This window comes from Lissotriton helveticus, chromosome 7, assembly GCF_964261635.1.
Source record: "Lissotriton helveticus chromosome 7, aLisHel1.1, whole genome shotgun sequence".
NCBI classification, from domain to species: domain Eukaryota; kingdom Metazoa; phylum Chordata; class Amphibia; order Caudata; family Salamandridae; genus Lissotriton; species Lissotriton helveticus.
Window position 1 is genome coordinate 575207991 of NC_136068.1, and position 14550 is coordinate 575222540.

Genomic DNA, 14550 nt, shown 5'->3' on the forward strand with positions numbered 1-14550 from the left:
TTAGTACGTAGTACTACCGAGTCAGTGGTAAATTGGATGAAAGGCGATTTAGATGTGAATGCCTGAATATCGCTAACCCTTCTAGCAGATGTTAAAGCTAGTAACAATGACACTTTCCATGTTACAAATTTCAGGTCCACCTTATGGATCGGCTCGAAAGGGTGACGCATGAGCTGAGTTAGTACGACATTCACATGCCATGTAGGAGGAGGTTTCCGCACCGGCGGAAACATACGAAACAATCCTTTGAAGAATTGCTGTATAATCCGCACAGAGTTATCGTGAACTGTATGAAAAGGCTAAAGAACCAAAAGACCTGAACCTAACTGACTCTAATAGAGGAATGTCAAAGCCAATAAAAAAGAAAATGACACCTTTCTAAATCATCTTAGATCATCACTGAGGATAGGTTCAAAGGATAGCACATGAACTGCGCTATGACCACATTGAGATGTCTCGACGGTAATGGACGAACTGGCGTAGAAAAAACATTCTGAAAATTCCTTTGAAGGATTGATTTATATATATATTTTTTTTTTTGAAGAATAAAAAGATGTGGTCCCATCTCGTCGGCATCTGGAGCTGCTGCCAGTAAAAAACTAGTAGAGTTGCATGAGGCAATCCTAGTAAAAGGATGAAGTACAACCGAACAATATCAGATACCGCAAAAAACATTTCCATTTGAGACCTTGTCCCTGTTATGGCTAACACTTCCTTGCAAACCGCAGGGATGTTTAGATGGCCGAACCAAAGGTAATCAGGCCGCTGACCTCAAAAATGGCTGTTCCGGGTGATAAACCTGGCCGCTCTGGAAGAAAAATAGATCCGGAGGTGGACACGACCGAATTGATTCGCACTCCGACTGGAAAAAAGAGAAACTCAGTAAACCAGTCTTGGCGAAGCCATCAAGGGTAAAGAGGAACCCTCAACACCACTCTATCTTGTTCTTCCGCAGAACTTTGAGACCCAAAGGTATCGGTGGAAAATGGAAGCAGATTGAGATCAGTTGGACGACAAACGCATATCCCTGTAAATCCTTGTGGGGATGCCAACTTGAAAAGAACCAGTATGTGCTGTTCCTCTTGGTCGCGAAAAGACCAGATCTGGATGCACCCCTCTGCCGAAAATTGAATCCACCGTACGTAGAAGAAAACTCACTCGAGAGCGGAAATTGTCGTCCTGCTGAGAGTGCCTGCCAGACTGTTTCTTGTACCAGGAACATGCAATCGCCAGAAAGTTGAGTGTGCGTTGTATCGCTCATGCCCATAGATCACAGGCTTCCTGAGGCAACAAAGCTGATCTAGCCCCTTGTGTTTAGTGACATAGTGCATACCAGTTGTATTGTCTATGCGCCACAGTACAGTTGTCTCCTTGAAATTATTGCGTAACAAAATTGGAGGACAAGGAATATGGCTCTTCGCTCAGCAGAGTGATGTACCAAGCCCCTTATATGAGGGCTCCCTTTCCCGTAGACCTTCAGCCCCTAAAAGAGTGCTCCCCAATTCCCGAGGGATGCGTCTATGGTGATTGTGCAATGTAAAACTTTTTGAAGGAAAAAACACACCTTGTGTACAAATTTCTGTCTTGGATTCACCCAAGAAAAAACCTCTCGCATCGAGGAGTGATTGTAATGAGATCCTCAGATGAATCAGAGACCTGAAACCACTGCTTATGCAGTTGCTTTAGCAGCTTTATCCTGTGCAGAAGGACACCAACAGGATGCAGGTGGAGGTCATGGCCAGTTGAAATTTCGAGAATCTAACGAAATAGGCTGTAATGTACGTAAAAGAAACAGCAAGAAAGAGCTGCAGGCTTCTCATTCGCAAGAGACAAAATACCCTTGCTGGATTTGCATTGATTGTTGTTCCTAGAAAATCCTGTGTCGTAACTAGGAATAATTAGGACTTGACATGGTATATTGATAAAAACCAGGCATTGAAACAGTGACTGCAAAGTCTGGAAGCACTGGATTGCTTATTAAGAAGAGTGATCCTTCTTAAATAAACTTGTCTCAGAAATGATGAATGCGTATGTATTGCAGACACAGATAGGCTGCCAGAATCTAGATAAGAATCACGTGGAGTGGACCGAGAGTCCTAAAAAGATAGGCCTGTGATAGAAAATGATTATAACTTAGAGGAAAGAGCAGCCACGTCCCGTGCTGTGGAAGGATTGGCACCTGAACCTTGACACTCTGGAGGTCGAGTGCACTTGTCAGGTCCTCTGGCAGTAACATTTGAAAAACCCTTTTGAGGTACAACATTTGAAAAATTTTGCGCAGAGATGACAAAAATCCGGCGCTACATTTCTGACCAGCTAGTTGATGAGGAACTGAGAGGAAAAAACCTAACTCCTTATTAGATTCAGAACCACTCCGACGGTCCCTGATGTATCCATAAGTCAATTTGAGAATGACTCACGTAGATGAGGTGAATGCGGTCACTATGAAGGCGTAGCAGAAAAGAAATAGCCAAATTCTAGAGCATGCCCTTATGGCATAACAATTAGAATTCCCCACAGATACATGGCATCGGTGACCAAATTAAATCCCAGAGATATTCCACCCTTATCCCACTTGGAATGGACTAAGGGTGGGCTCTAAAGTAAGTCGTAGTTTCCTGGAAAAACGACTTCCTGTATACGATTTAGAGTCGAATAATACAGTTGTATACCAGATACTGGGTGGAACTTCTTGGAATAAAATGTGAAAACTGTCCTCGGGCACCACGAAAGGGTTGATCCCCGTACTGTAGAGAACCGAAGGCGCGGTATTGTCTGGCCAATATGATGGCCCAGAAGTAACATCTATAAAAAGGTACGGCCATTATCTCAGTTTGAACTTGTGGGCGAGGAACCACGGGTTCTTCCAACCCTAACTTCGCAACACAATACTGCAAAACTTGGGGATGCAATGTGCACTGCACGTTGTCTTGTTGACGATGATCTCCTTCCATTCTTTTTGTTAAAAATTCTAGAAGCGTCAGTTTAGGGGTATTCATGGATACGCACATTCTGTGCCCCTATGTCAAAATTGATCGTGTCCAGAGAGCTAAAAGATTGCCAGAGAGCCACCAGCTCCGATCTTTGGCTTAAGCAGAGCTCAAAATCTCTGCCAATCTAAAATTAAAAGAGAAAAAACCTTCCGCCTCTATCCTGGTGACAAGGGCTTGACGAAAGCGTGTCACCGTTCCTTACATGAGGAGGGTAAATCCGTCAAAATCCGCCGGAGGATAGAATAATAAAGATTCATGCAAGATCTCGTCAAAGGACAGGACATGGCATCCCAAAGAAACCAAGGCTAAGAGTCTGGCTAAGTCTTAAGCCATTCCAAGAAAATATGGCGTCGAGTAAAAAGACATCACTCCATCCGGAGGATCTTGCTGAAAGGAGGCTACGACTAATAAGTAGGCTAAAGGAACACTGTACATAAACCCCAACTGAATCAAGCGTCGGCGAACCTAACCATGGACTGGGTACAGCATCAGAGAGGTCAACCAAAACGTGACCCTCAGTGTCCGCATAGGAAAACTGTTGCAGACTTAAACTACTATGGATGTGACCGCTGACGCTGTCAGTCTACAAACCCTCCGTAGACGTACTACTTGTTGTCCACGAAACTGATCCTTAACTTGGCCAACATTCAACAATAAAACTCACCATCACTGAGGATGTTTGATGAACAGAGCATTTTGTCGACTTAGAATGTCGCCGACGAGCCTGCTATTGACTAAGCTGAACTGTCGTCAATGGGCCAACTGTTTACGGACCTAAAGCCTGCGGGCCAACTGCCGATGTGCCCACTGTTAATGGCCCAAACTGCACTGTTTATAGGTCCACTGTTGACAGCCAAGAGATGCTGGGTGCCAATGGCCAACTGCCGATGGACCACATGTCAGAAGGGCCACTGTCAGTGGCCCACTGGTATTGAGCCAACCGTCGCCAAAGCCTTCAGTTGACTATTTCAGCTGAATAGGCTCTCGAACGTCGACGAGACTCTTCACCGTCGACGAGGCACCTCCCCGTCGACGAGGCATCTCACCGTCGACGAGGCTCCTCACCGTCGACGATTGCTCTTCACCGTCGACGAATGCTCTTCAGCGTCGACGAGGGACACCCTGCACCGTCAACGAGGCCCGTCGTCGACGGAGCTCCCTCGTCGTCGACGAGGCTCGTCGTCGACGAAGCCCCCTCGCCGTCGACGATGCTTCCCGTCGACGATGCCACCATCACGGTCGACGAGGCTTGTCGTCGACGAGGCTAAACTCGTCGACGACGAGGCTCACCATCGACGAGGCAAAATTGCACTCGGTTATGAGGCTGTTTGTCGACGAAGCTCCTTGTCGGTTGTGCAGCTCCCTGCGACTTACAACCAGTGCATACGAGGGCACTGTCAACAGGATCCTGTAGCCCTGTGACACCGTAGAGCACCAGTGACGGCAGATATTGTCGTCGTAGAATACAAAGAGCGTCTTGTCAACCAGCTGGCACGTTCTCAGAAGAAAAGTGCGCAGAACGAGTCTAAACGCCTGAGAGTAAATCTCGTGGGCGTAGATGTGGGAGGCAGACTCAGAGTAGGTCAAAGACCCTTTACTTTTGAAGCAACCTCAGCTGGTGAAGTAAAGCCAAAAACATCACTGCAACATAAAGGCGCCATATAAATAAAGAAAATCCTCCCCCATCAGAAGGGGGGTAGCCAAATCACAAGAACATCCCCTTCTCATCCTACCATGTCAGCGACAGGCAGAGAAAATGATCCATATATTCGTGAAGATAACCGGAAACGGTCTCAGCTTTCCACAAGTGACACAGGGTCAACAAACAGACTTCATGTAAGAAGACATCACAAAATTTAACATAAATGAAGTAAATGAAGAAACTGAGCAGAGCTCAGGGAGACTCCCTTCACACGACGTGCGGTAAAAAATCTGAGAGCCTGAGCCTCTGGGGAGGACATTCTGGTGGGTGCTGTCGCCTGATTGGCCGCAGTTTGGACTAATACATAACGACTAGGATAGTCACTAATGTGGAAGTTTTTTCTACTGCAGCTGGTGCTACTTTACTTCCTGGTTTGGTATCTCTGATATTTGCTATAAGTTTTATGGCATTTATTGCTTTTATATATACCGTGGGACTCCCACTCCGACGACGGGGAATGATTCAGGCATGTGAATCTATGAAAGACACCCCTAATACTGGAAAATGCAGGGACAATTTCATGGTATACGCAGAGGAGCTACCAACTGCATCCAAACCCTCTGATATTTGGGGCCCGCTTTCTGAGTACCTACGCACTAACCCAGAACTAACGGAAGAGACTCCTGGCACTGCGAACTGTCACTGAGGCTTCCCTTATGCCATTCCTAACAGTAAGGTATTGACATCAACGAGTATTGTATGTAATGTTTCCATGAGATCATAATGATTGCTAACTTGAGATTATGGATGTAGTACTCTGTATCTTTTTCGGATAATGCTGGTGTCTGTAATGTGGCATGTAACTGTTAACCGTGTTATATGATAAAACTGATAAATAAAATAAAAAAATAAAAAAAAGAAGATATTCACTTGCGATTCAGTATTAAAGAATCGCAAATAGCGGGAGCTATTTCAAGGGTGGCAGGGTGTCAAAAGGACACCCTGTTGCACCAATGAAATGTGCATATGTGTACAAGTGGCGCACATACATGCTCTAAGGGCATGAATGTGTGCCACATGGCACTTTGAAAAAAGCAAAAAAGTGCTTTTTTACAGGAAATCGCAAATTACCACCAACTTGAAGTTGGTGGTAATTAGCGATTCCTTAAGTCTAAAGTGCACTTTCTTTTTCACTACCTACATTGCATTTAAGGAATCGCAACTAGCGATTCCTTAAATGCAAGAGCAAAATAAGGAATCGCACATTTTGCAAATCCTTATTTTGCTAGTAGGTTTAACCCCTTTCACGCTCATGACGAGCTGAGCTCGTCATGAGTTGCGCCGCTTGCATGCTCATGACGAGCTCAGCTCGTCATGTAACGCGGCTTTTAGAAAAAAGCCGCACAGCGCAAAAATAACCGCCGCACGCATGCGGTTAAACTCACCTACATTGCTCTCAGCAAAATACCGATCACAAACGCAGCAATCGGTATTTGGCCACCTACATCAGGCCCTGAGTCTGCTAGACAGTATTGGCATTAAAATGGTGGTTTCACAATAATGTCAAAACAAACAGCTACTCTAACAGGCCATACAAATGAGGCGTTGCAGCGCAGCACATCACTGTACTTATCTGTCTCATACTTGCAATTTCACTTAGTTTGGTAGGGTTGGACATGTGCACTATAGCAGGGACACACATGCAGTGCAATTTTCTCCTAAGCACAGCCAAAGACTGCCAGGTGCTAACATCTCACAGTCTACCTACCAAAAGACCCTTTTGTATCTCTCGCCCTTTGCAATTGTTGGCTGGGCATTTAATTAGACTGACACTATATATGAACAGCACCTGATACTTCTCCCACCAAAGCTTTCTATTGCAGCAGCATGATGTTCCCCAGATCGCTCTGTCCTTGTGTGTTCTACCTCTTGATTACTCCTTACCATCTCTGCAAGTGGCAGTTGGTGGTTGTAAAACCTTGAGCCAAAGGTAGAAGGGTGCCTGCTCCAAATCCAATACAGGTACAAAAGGGGGTGGTAATGGACGGAGCATCTGAACCAATCAAACACTCACACCCAGTCAAAAGCTCTGGGTTTAATCCATCACCGTTCTTTAGCCCACTCTGCCTCCCCTGTTCAGACATGGCTATATGCAAATCAGTCTGACCCTGTGCCTCATGGGAACAGTCCAGCCCGAACTGCCAAGCCAAATCCATTACCACCCCCTTTTGTACCGCTTTTGGCCGCCATAAGTGTGGCAGGGTATGCTCAGACGTAAGTCCCTTGCTCACTTTGCCACTGGATTCAATCAAGCCGGGCTGAAGACAGCTGGAATGCCAGAAACCGGTCCTCGGAAGCTTGTTTCCAGTCCAGGGAAGGCATGGCTTGGCAGTTCGGGCTGGACTGTTCCCATGAGGCACAGGGTCAGACTGATTTGCATATAGCCATGTCTGAACTGGGGTGGCAGAGTGGGCTAAAGAACGGTGATGGATCAAACCCAGATCTTTTGACTGGGTGTGAGTGTTTGATTGGTTCTGATGCTCTGTCCATCACCACCCCCTTTTGTACGCTTTGGCCGCCATAAGTGTGGCAGGGTATGCTCAGACGTGAGTCCCTTGCTCACTTTGCCACTGGATTCAAGCAAGCCGGGCTGAAGACGGCTGGAATGCCAGAAACCGGTCTTTGGAAGCTTGTTTCCGGTCCAGGGAAGGCATGGCTTGGCAGTTCGGGCTGGACTGTTCCCATGAGGCACAGGGTCAGACTGATTTGCATATAGCCATGTCTGAACTGGGGTGGCAGAGTGGGCTAAAGAACGGTGATGGATCAAACCCAGATCTTTTGACTGGGTGTGAGTGTTTGATTGGTTCTGATGCTCCATCCATCACCACCCCCTTTTGTACCGCTTTGGCTGCCATAAGTGTGGCAGGGTATGCTCAGACGTGAGTCCCTTGCTCACTTTGCCAGTGGATTCAAGCAAGCCGGGCTGAAGACGGCTGGAATGCCAGAAACCGGTCCTCGGCAGCTTGTTGCCGGTCCAGGGAAGGCATGGCTTGGCAGTTCGGGCTGGACTGTTCCCATGAGGCACAGGGTCAGACTGATTTGCATATAGCCATGTCTGAACTGGGGTGGCAGAGTGGGCTAAAGAACGGTGATGGATCAAACCCAGATCTTTTGACTGGGTGTGAGTGTTTGATTGGTTCTGATGCTCCGTCCATCACCACCCCCTTTTGTACGACTTAGTTGATTGAGCACACAGTTTTCTAGTATTTTGGCTAGTAGGGGAATGGTTGTTACTGGACAAAAGTTGTTTGGGTCGGATGCGTTCTCCGTAGGTTTCTTTAGGAGAGGGATGACCTGACCTATTTTTAGGCATTCCCGAATTGAACCTTGGGCAAGCGATTCATTAATTATCTTAGTCCAGTAGGGAATGACCATGTGGTTGCAGTAGAGCCAGCATTTTGATGGTAGAGGGTCACTGTAATGATTATTTGGTTTCAGAGATAGTACTATTTTGGTGATGTCATGCTGATCATATAGTTTGAAGGTAAACCACTGGGCATTATTTTGGGGCATTATTTGTGTTGGTAGGGTATTGTTCCTCCCTTTATCATTTCTTAGAGTTGATGCATTTTCTGTGTTATTCTTGAGCTCTCTCTCCTATGCGCTGGCTTTATCAGTAAAGAATGTTGAAATATCTTCACAGTTCAGATCTGATTTAGATGTTAATATGGAGGTTTTGGCTAATTTGTTTGATTGTTCTATTAGTAGATCGACGAGTTGCCTCGGTCTGTTGTTTGCGTTTTCAAGTTCATTTCTAAAAAATTCTTTTTTTGATTTAGGTACGCATTTATTGTAGGTTTTCCTGGTCATTCTTAGTTGTGTTAAGTGGGGGGACGACAGAGTTTATCTCCACTTTCGTTCTATTATTCTGAGTTTACGTCTTTTAAGTTTTAAGGGGGCAATATCGGCAATTATTTTAGATATTGTACTATTGTAGTTGTCTGCAAGTTCGCTGATGTCCAATAGATCAGAAGGGGGTTGAAGTTTATTCTCACCCTGCATTGTAAGAGTCTCTAAATTCAGGTTTCCCATGTCTCTCATCCACTGTTTGGGTTTGATTGGTTGCTAGATTGATTTCTTTTTTTTTACTGGTATTTGGAAAGTAATGACGTGGTGATCAGACCAGTCGCACGGAACAATTGAAATTGCTTGGATCATATTTTCTTTGGAGATGATCCAGTCTAATGTAGCTCCTTTTGAGTGTGTTGGTAGGACACATGCTTGTACTTTTGATTGGTCTGCTAGAAACTCTTTAAGAATGTTGATCTGATTATCTTGGATGTCGTTCCAGTGAAGATTGAAGTCTCCTAGGAAAATATAATTGGAGTGAGGTTCTGAGTTAGTTATAATCATTTCCAGTAGACGGTCTATGAAAGATAGGTTTTTACCTGGGGGGTGATAGAATGTGTGTAGTTTGTACACTTGGTTGTTTGTGAATCATGCTGTGAGTCCCAGGTATTCACATGAATCTAAAGGGTCTGAGAGAACTTTAGAGATGGTGATATTAGATCGGTGGATACTGGCCACTCCTCCTCCCCATTTGTATAGCCTATTGAGTCTAACAATGTTATAGTTAGGTGGCACCAGCAGGTCTAGTCATGGGGAGGATAATTCAGATAGCCATGTTTCAGTTAGAATAGCCACGTCAGAATGTTGATTCAAGATTAGTTCGGCAATGTCATCTGCATGTTTCATGGCTGAGCGGCAGTAGGCAAGATATATTCTTTGAAGGTTTTTCTCAGTGCGTATTGGCGTCCAAACCCTCTGGGCTTAGCGTTATTTCTTTCAGGTTATCAGCGTTTGCTTTTCTTTGATTTGTGTGTGATATTCTGTTGATATTAATTGGGACCACCTGAATCTTATGGTCGCTTGTCTTTTCAGGAAGGTTGTGGGTCGTATCGTAAGAAAGTTGTAGGTCTTATATGTCCGACAAATATCTAAGGAACATACTAAAGCGGCATTGGAGTTGTGTTGAGCTTACTGTGAAGATTGAGTGCCGTTTTTTGCCTCTGAATAATTCTGGAGAGATAACTTTCTGATAATAGTAGCGCTTTCTTCATGTTTCTAATGGTGTTTCGCATGTCTGTAGCTATCCTGTCTGTCTGGGCGCTGAGCATTTCTAATACCTTTCCTGATGGAGAGCGTTGGTGATTTTGTGACTGGATTGCTAACAGGTGGAGAGATACGTTGGTGGGTTCATCTTCCGGCTGTTTGTTTATATCTTTTGTTCTTTCTGGATTTATTTTATTGCTTTGAAGGGTAGATCCTGTATTATTATCTGAGGAGTGATTATTCGTCTCAGCCACTGATTGATGGGTGCTGTGACTAGTAGATCAGTGATTTGTCCTGCTGCGGAGGTCTTGGTATTTGATGTGTGCTGATTGGGAGGCTTTATAGATTATGATTGGATTGCTGCAATGCGATTATTGCTGATTTCAGGTCTTTAATTTAATTGCAATAGTAATTTGTACTGCTGCAGTGTGTTGTTGGGTTTGTAGTGGGATAGGGTGGGGAGCTAAATAAGTAATAATTAATTAATTAATCATTTTCAAGTAAGTATGTGATTGATATACATTTTGTGCCTTTTTATGTTTTACAGATTTTTTAGGCTTATTTTAGGTGGGGGTCGCTAGGTTTTTAGGGGTATAGGCTGGGAAGTTAAAGAAGTAAAAATTAAAATATAATTGGTTAGTAATTCTTCTTAATGTTTTAATAGATTTTTTTTATATTGAGTAATAATTATATATTTTAGGTGCGAACTGCTAGGTTTCTATATGGTGGAAAGTTAATTAAGTAATAATTAAAGAACTATTTTTTTGTAATAGAAAATTATTAAATTGTTTATTATTTATGTACATTGTTTATTCTTTTTTTATGTATGTATAAATATGTTTATGCAAATTAATATAGTTTAATATAGTTTAAATTAAGAATTCTATATTTTTAAAAAAAATTATTAGGGTTATTCAAATATGTATATATTTTGAAGTGAAGTACTTTCTCTACTGTTGCACAGATTGGAGTAGGAATAGTAGTTAACCCTTCAGAAGTCCAACGTTTTCTCTACTCTGTTACAGACTGGAGTGAGAACAGTAAATGTAACCCCTCTGATGTACAATGCTTTTCCTCTTGTTGCATAGACTGAAGTGGGAATAGTACATCTTATCCCCGCCGAAGTCCAACGCTTTCCCTACTGTTGCACAGACTAGACTGGGAATAGTAAATTTTACCCCTCTGAACTCCAGATCTTTTCCTACTCTTACACAGACTGGAGCCGGGATAGTAAACCAGACCTCTCCGAAATCCAATGCTTTTCCTACTGTTGCATAGACTATATTTGGAATTGTAAATTTAACCCCTCCGAAGTCCAACACTTTCTGTACTGTTGCTCAGAGTGGAGTGGAAATTGTAAGTCTAACCCTTCCGAAATCCAACACTTTCCCTACTGTAGCACAGAATGGAGTGGGAAGAGTACATTGTATGCCTTTGCAGTCCAACACATTTCCTGCTATTACACAGACTGGAGTGTGAAAAAAACATTTAACCCCAATGGAGTCTAACACTTTGCCTACTAAAGTACAGACATGAGTGGGTTTAGTACATCTTACACCTCCAAAGTCCAACACTTTCCCTACTGTTGTATAGAGTGGAGTGGGAAAAGCCAATGTAACCTCTCCAAAGTCCAAAGCCTTCCAAACTGTTGTACAGACTGGAGTGAGAATAGATAATGTAGTCCCTCCGAAGTCAAACGCTTACCCCATTTAATATATTTAGAATATGTGTTTAGGGGGGATTTTAATTTTGTAATTTTAATTTATTGTCTAAATTAAGAAATATATTTTTGTTTGGAATTGTTTATATTTTTATGGTTTTATTGTGTATGTAGTATATACTATACCTTGGAAGACAAGGAAATTATGCTGCACTTCCTATACTTTGCGCAACAGCAGCCTCATCGGGCAGGCTCGCCTAAGCTGAATTGCAAACACATGCCCTCAGTATCAACAACACTGATGCGGCCCAAAAAAAAGAGTTGGAGTAATGGCCTGGAGGTTGCAGTTAATGCTACATGGGAAAATATGGATTTCCACTAATAACATGCACTATGCTAACTACAATTCCCACAATGCTTCTGTGGCTATAAAAGACATGGCAAATGAAACTTTCCTTGATTCACCACTTGAAAAAGACATAATTTTGAAACGTGTTGTGGTGTTTGCCTTGAATATGTATTTTAAAGAAATGCATGCTACTTATTTGTGTTTGAGATGCCAAGGGATTTGTGGCTTTTAAACCGCAACGCTGCACCAGCAGATAGAGCGCACCACTCTGGAGCCGTATTTGTGTTTTCCCACCGACACGTACAGCAGTACAAGCGAGCAAGTACGATGTGAGAAACGCGAAATCGCCGACCGTATCGTTTCCGGTCCGAACCGCTCCGTACATCTCGTCCGTAAGCAAATCACTAAGCAATAGAGGCGATTCCGAACGAGCCAGTGCGATGCACAATTCGCACCACCGGATCGAGTCGGGGCCTCCAACACATAAACGCTCCAAGGAGCGGATGTTGGGGGTCCCTTCACCCGTAGTTGTACGAGTCGATCAAGGGGGGAGCCAAGGGTCCCCCCTACATATGCATGTACGGGATCCGAGTCTGACGGAGCCTTTTCCCAGCGAGATTGGAATCGGCCTCTTTATGTTTGGAATTTAAACTGTATGGTAGCACCAAGGGGACAGACTAAACTGGTGAGGAATGCAGTTGGCGAGAGTTACTAAATCTCCAGCAAGTGGTACTATATTTTGGAAGACAAGGAAATGATGCCGCACTTCCTATGCTTTGCGCAACAGCAGGTTCATAGGGTAGGTTTGTGTAACCTGAATGGCGAGCACATGCCCTCAGTATCAACAACACCGATGCGGGCCGCAAAAACGAGTTGGAGTAAGGGTCCGGAGGTTGCAGTAAATGCCACATGGGAAAATATGGATTTTGAGTAATAACATGGTCTATGCTAACTACAATTCCCTCATGCTTCTGTGGCTATAAAAGACATGGCAAATGGAACTTTGCTTGATTCACCACTTAAAAAAGACAGGTTGTTGAAACGTGTTGTGGTGTTTGCCTTGAATAAGTGTTTTAAATAAATGCATGCTTACTAAACAAGAATCTCCAGGAGTGCAGCATCTCCAATTGTGTTTGAGATGTCAAGGGATTTGTGGCTTTTAATCCCCTACACAGCACTGGCAGATAGAGTGTGCCACTGTGGAGCAACTTTGTGTTTGGAATATACATATATATAGGGGAGAGTTTGTTTTGCAACAAGATGACAGCAATCCAGCCGTGAAGATACACCACCCTAATTGGTACAGGGGCCATGGACACGGAACTGCTCCAAGCCTACATGTGGCTAAACAGCCTTGCACGATTATCAACATTTTATTTTTCAGAGGCCCACTGAGGGTAATGGAAATGATTTTGTGTGGCGGCGCAGAACCTATTAAGGAAATAATTTCGGGAAAAGGTATTTAATTAATTCAAAGTACTACACATCCCAGCATGCAAAGCAATTGACTCACCTGTGATAAAGGCATGGTGGGACAATACCATTTTCAACACTGAGCAACCACACAGAGTGCCTGTGAACAAGGAGGTTTTCTACTCCGAAACGCGTAAGGCTTGAACTGGCTATGATTAAAATGTTGGCTGTTCTCAATGGAATTCTGTGAATTCGTCTGTTTGGGTGTGCTCTTCGAACAGGGGAGAGTTTGTTTTGCAACAAGATGACGGCAATCCAGCCGTGAAGATGCACCACCCTAATTGGTACAGGGGCCACGGAACGACTCCGAGCCTACATGTGGCTAAACAGAGTTGCACGATTATCAACATTTTATTTTTCAGAGGCCCAATGAGGGTAATGGAAAAGATTTTGTGTGGCGGCTCAGAACCTACTAAGGAAATAATTTCGGGAAAAGGTATTTAATTAATTCAAAGTACTACACATCCCAGCATGCAAAGCAATTGACTCACCTGTGATAAAGGCATGGTGGGACAATACCATTTTCAACACTGCACAACCACACAGAGTGCCTGTGAACAAGGAGGTTTTCTACTCCGAAACGCGCAAGGCTTGAACTGGCTCTGATTAGAATGTTGGCTGTTCTCAATGGAATTCTGTGAATTCCTCTGTGTGGGTGTGCTCTTCGAACAGGGGAAAGTTTGTTTTGCAACAAGATGACGGCAATCCAGCCGTGAAGATGCACCACCCTAATTGGTACAGGGGCCATGGACACGGAACTGCTCCGAGCCTACATGTGGCTAAACAGACTTGCACTATTATCAACATTTTATTTTTCAGAGGCCCACTGCGGGTAATGGAAATGATTTTGTGTGGCGGCGCAGAACCTACTAAGGAAATAATTTCGGGAAAAGGTATTTAATTAATTCAAAGTACTACACATCCCAGCATGCAAAGCAATTGACTCACCTGTGATAAAGGCATGCTGGGACAATACCATTTTCAACACTGCGCAACCACACAGATTGCCTGTGAACAAGGAGGTTTTCTACTCCGAAACGCGTAAGGCTTGAACTGGCTCTGATTAAAATGTTGGCTGATCTCAATGGAATTCTGTGAATTCGTCTGTTTGGGTGTGCTCTTCGAACAGGGGAGAGTTTGTTTTGCAACAAGATGACGGCAATCCAGCCGTGAAGATGCACCACCCTAATTGGTACAGGGGCCACGGACACGGAACTGCTCCGAGCCTACATGTGGCTAAACAGACTTGCACGATTATCAACATTTTATTTTTCAGAGGCCCACTGAGGGTAATGGAAATGATTTTGTGTGGCGGCGCAGA

General features: G+C 43.9%; 1 protein-coding gene across 8 annotated transcripts in view; it reads right to left on the reverse strand.

The window, feature by feature from the left end:
* Window positions 1–14550, reverse strand: part of LOC144768773 (uncharacterized) — a 9320023-nt gene that overhangs the window by 1713297 nt on the left and 7592176 nt on the right. The gene's annotated exons all lie outside the window — the stretch shown is intronic.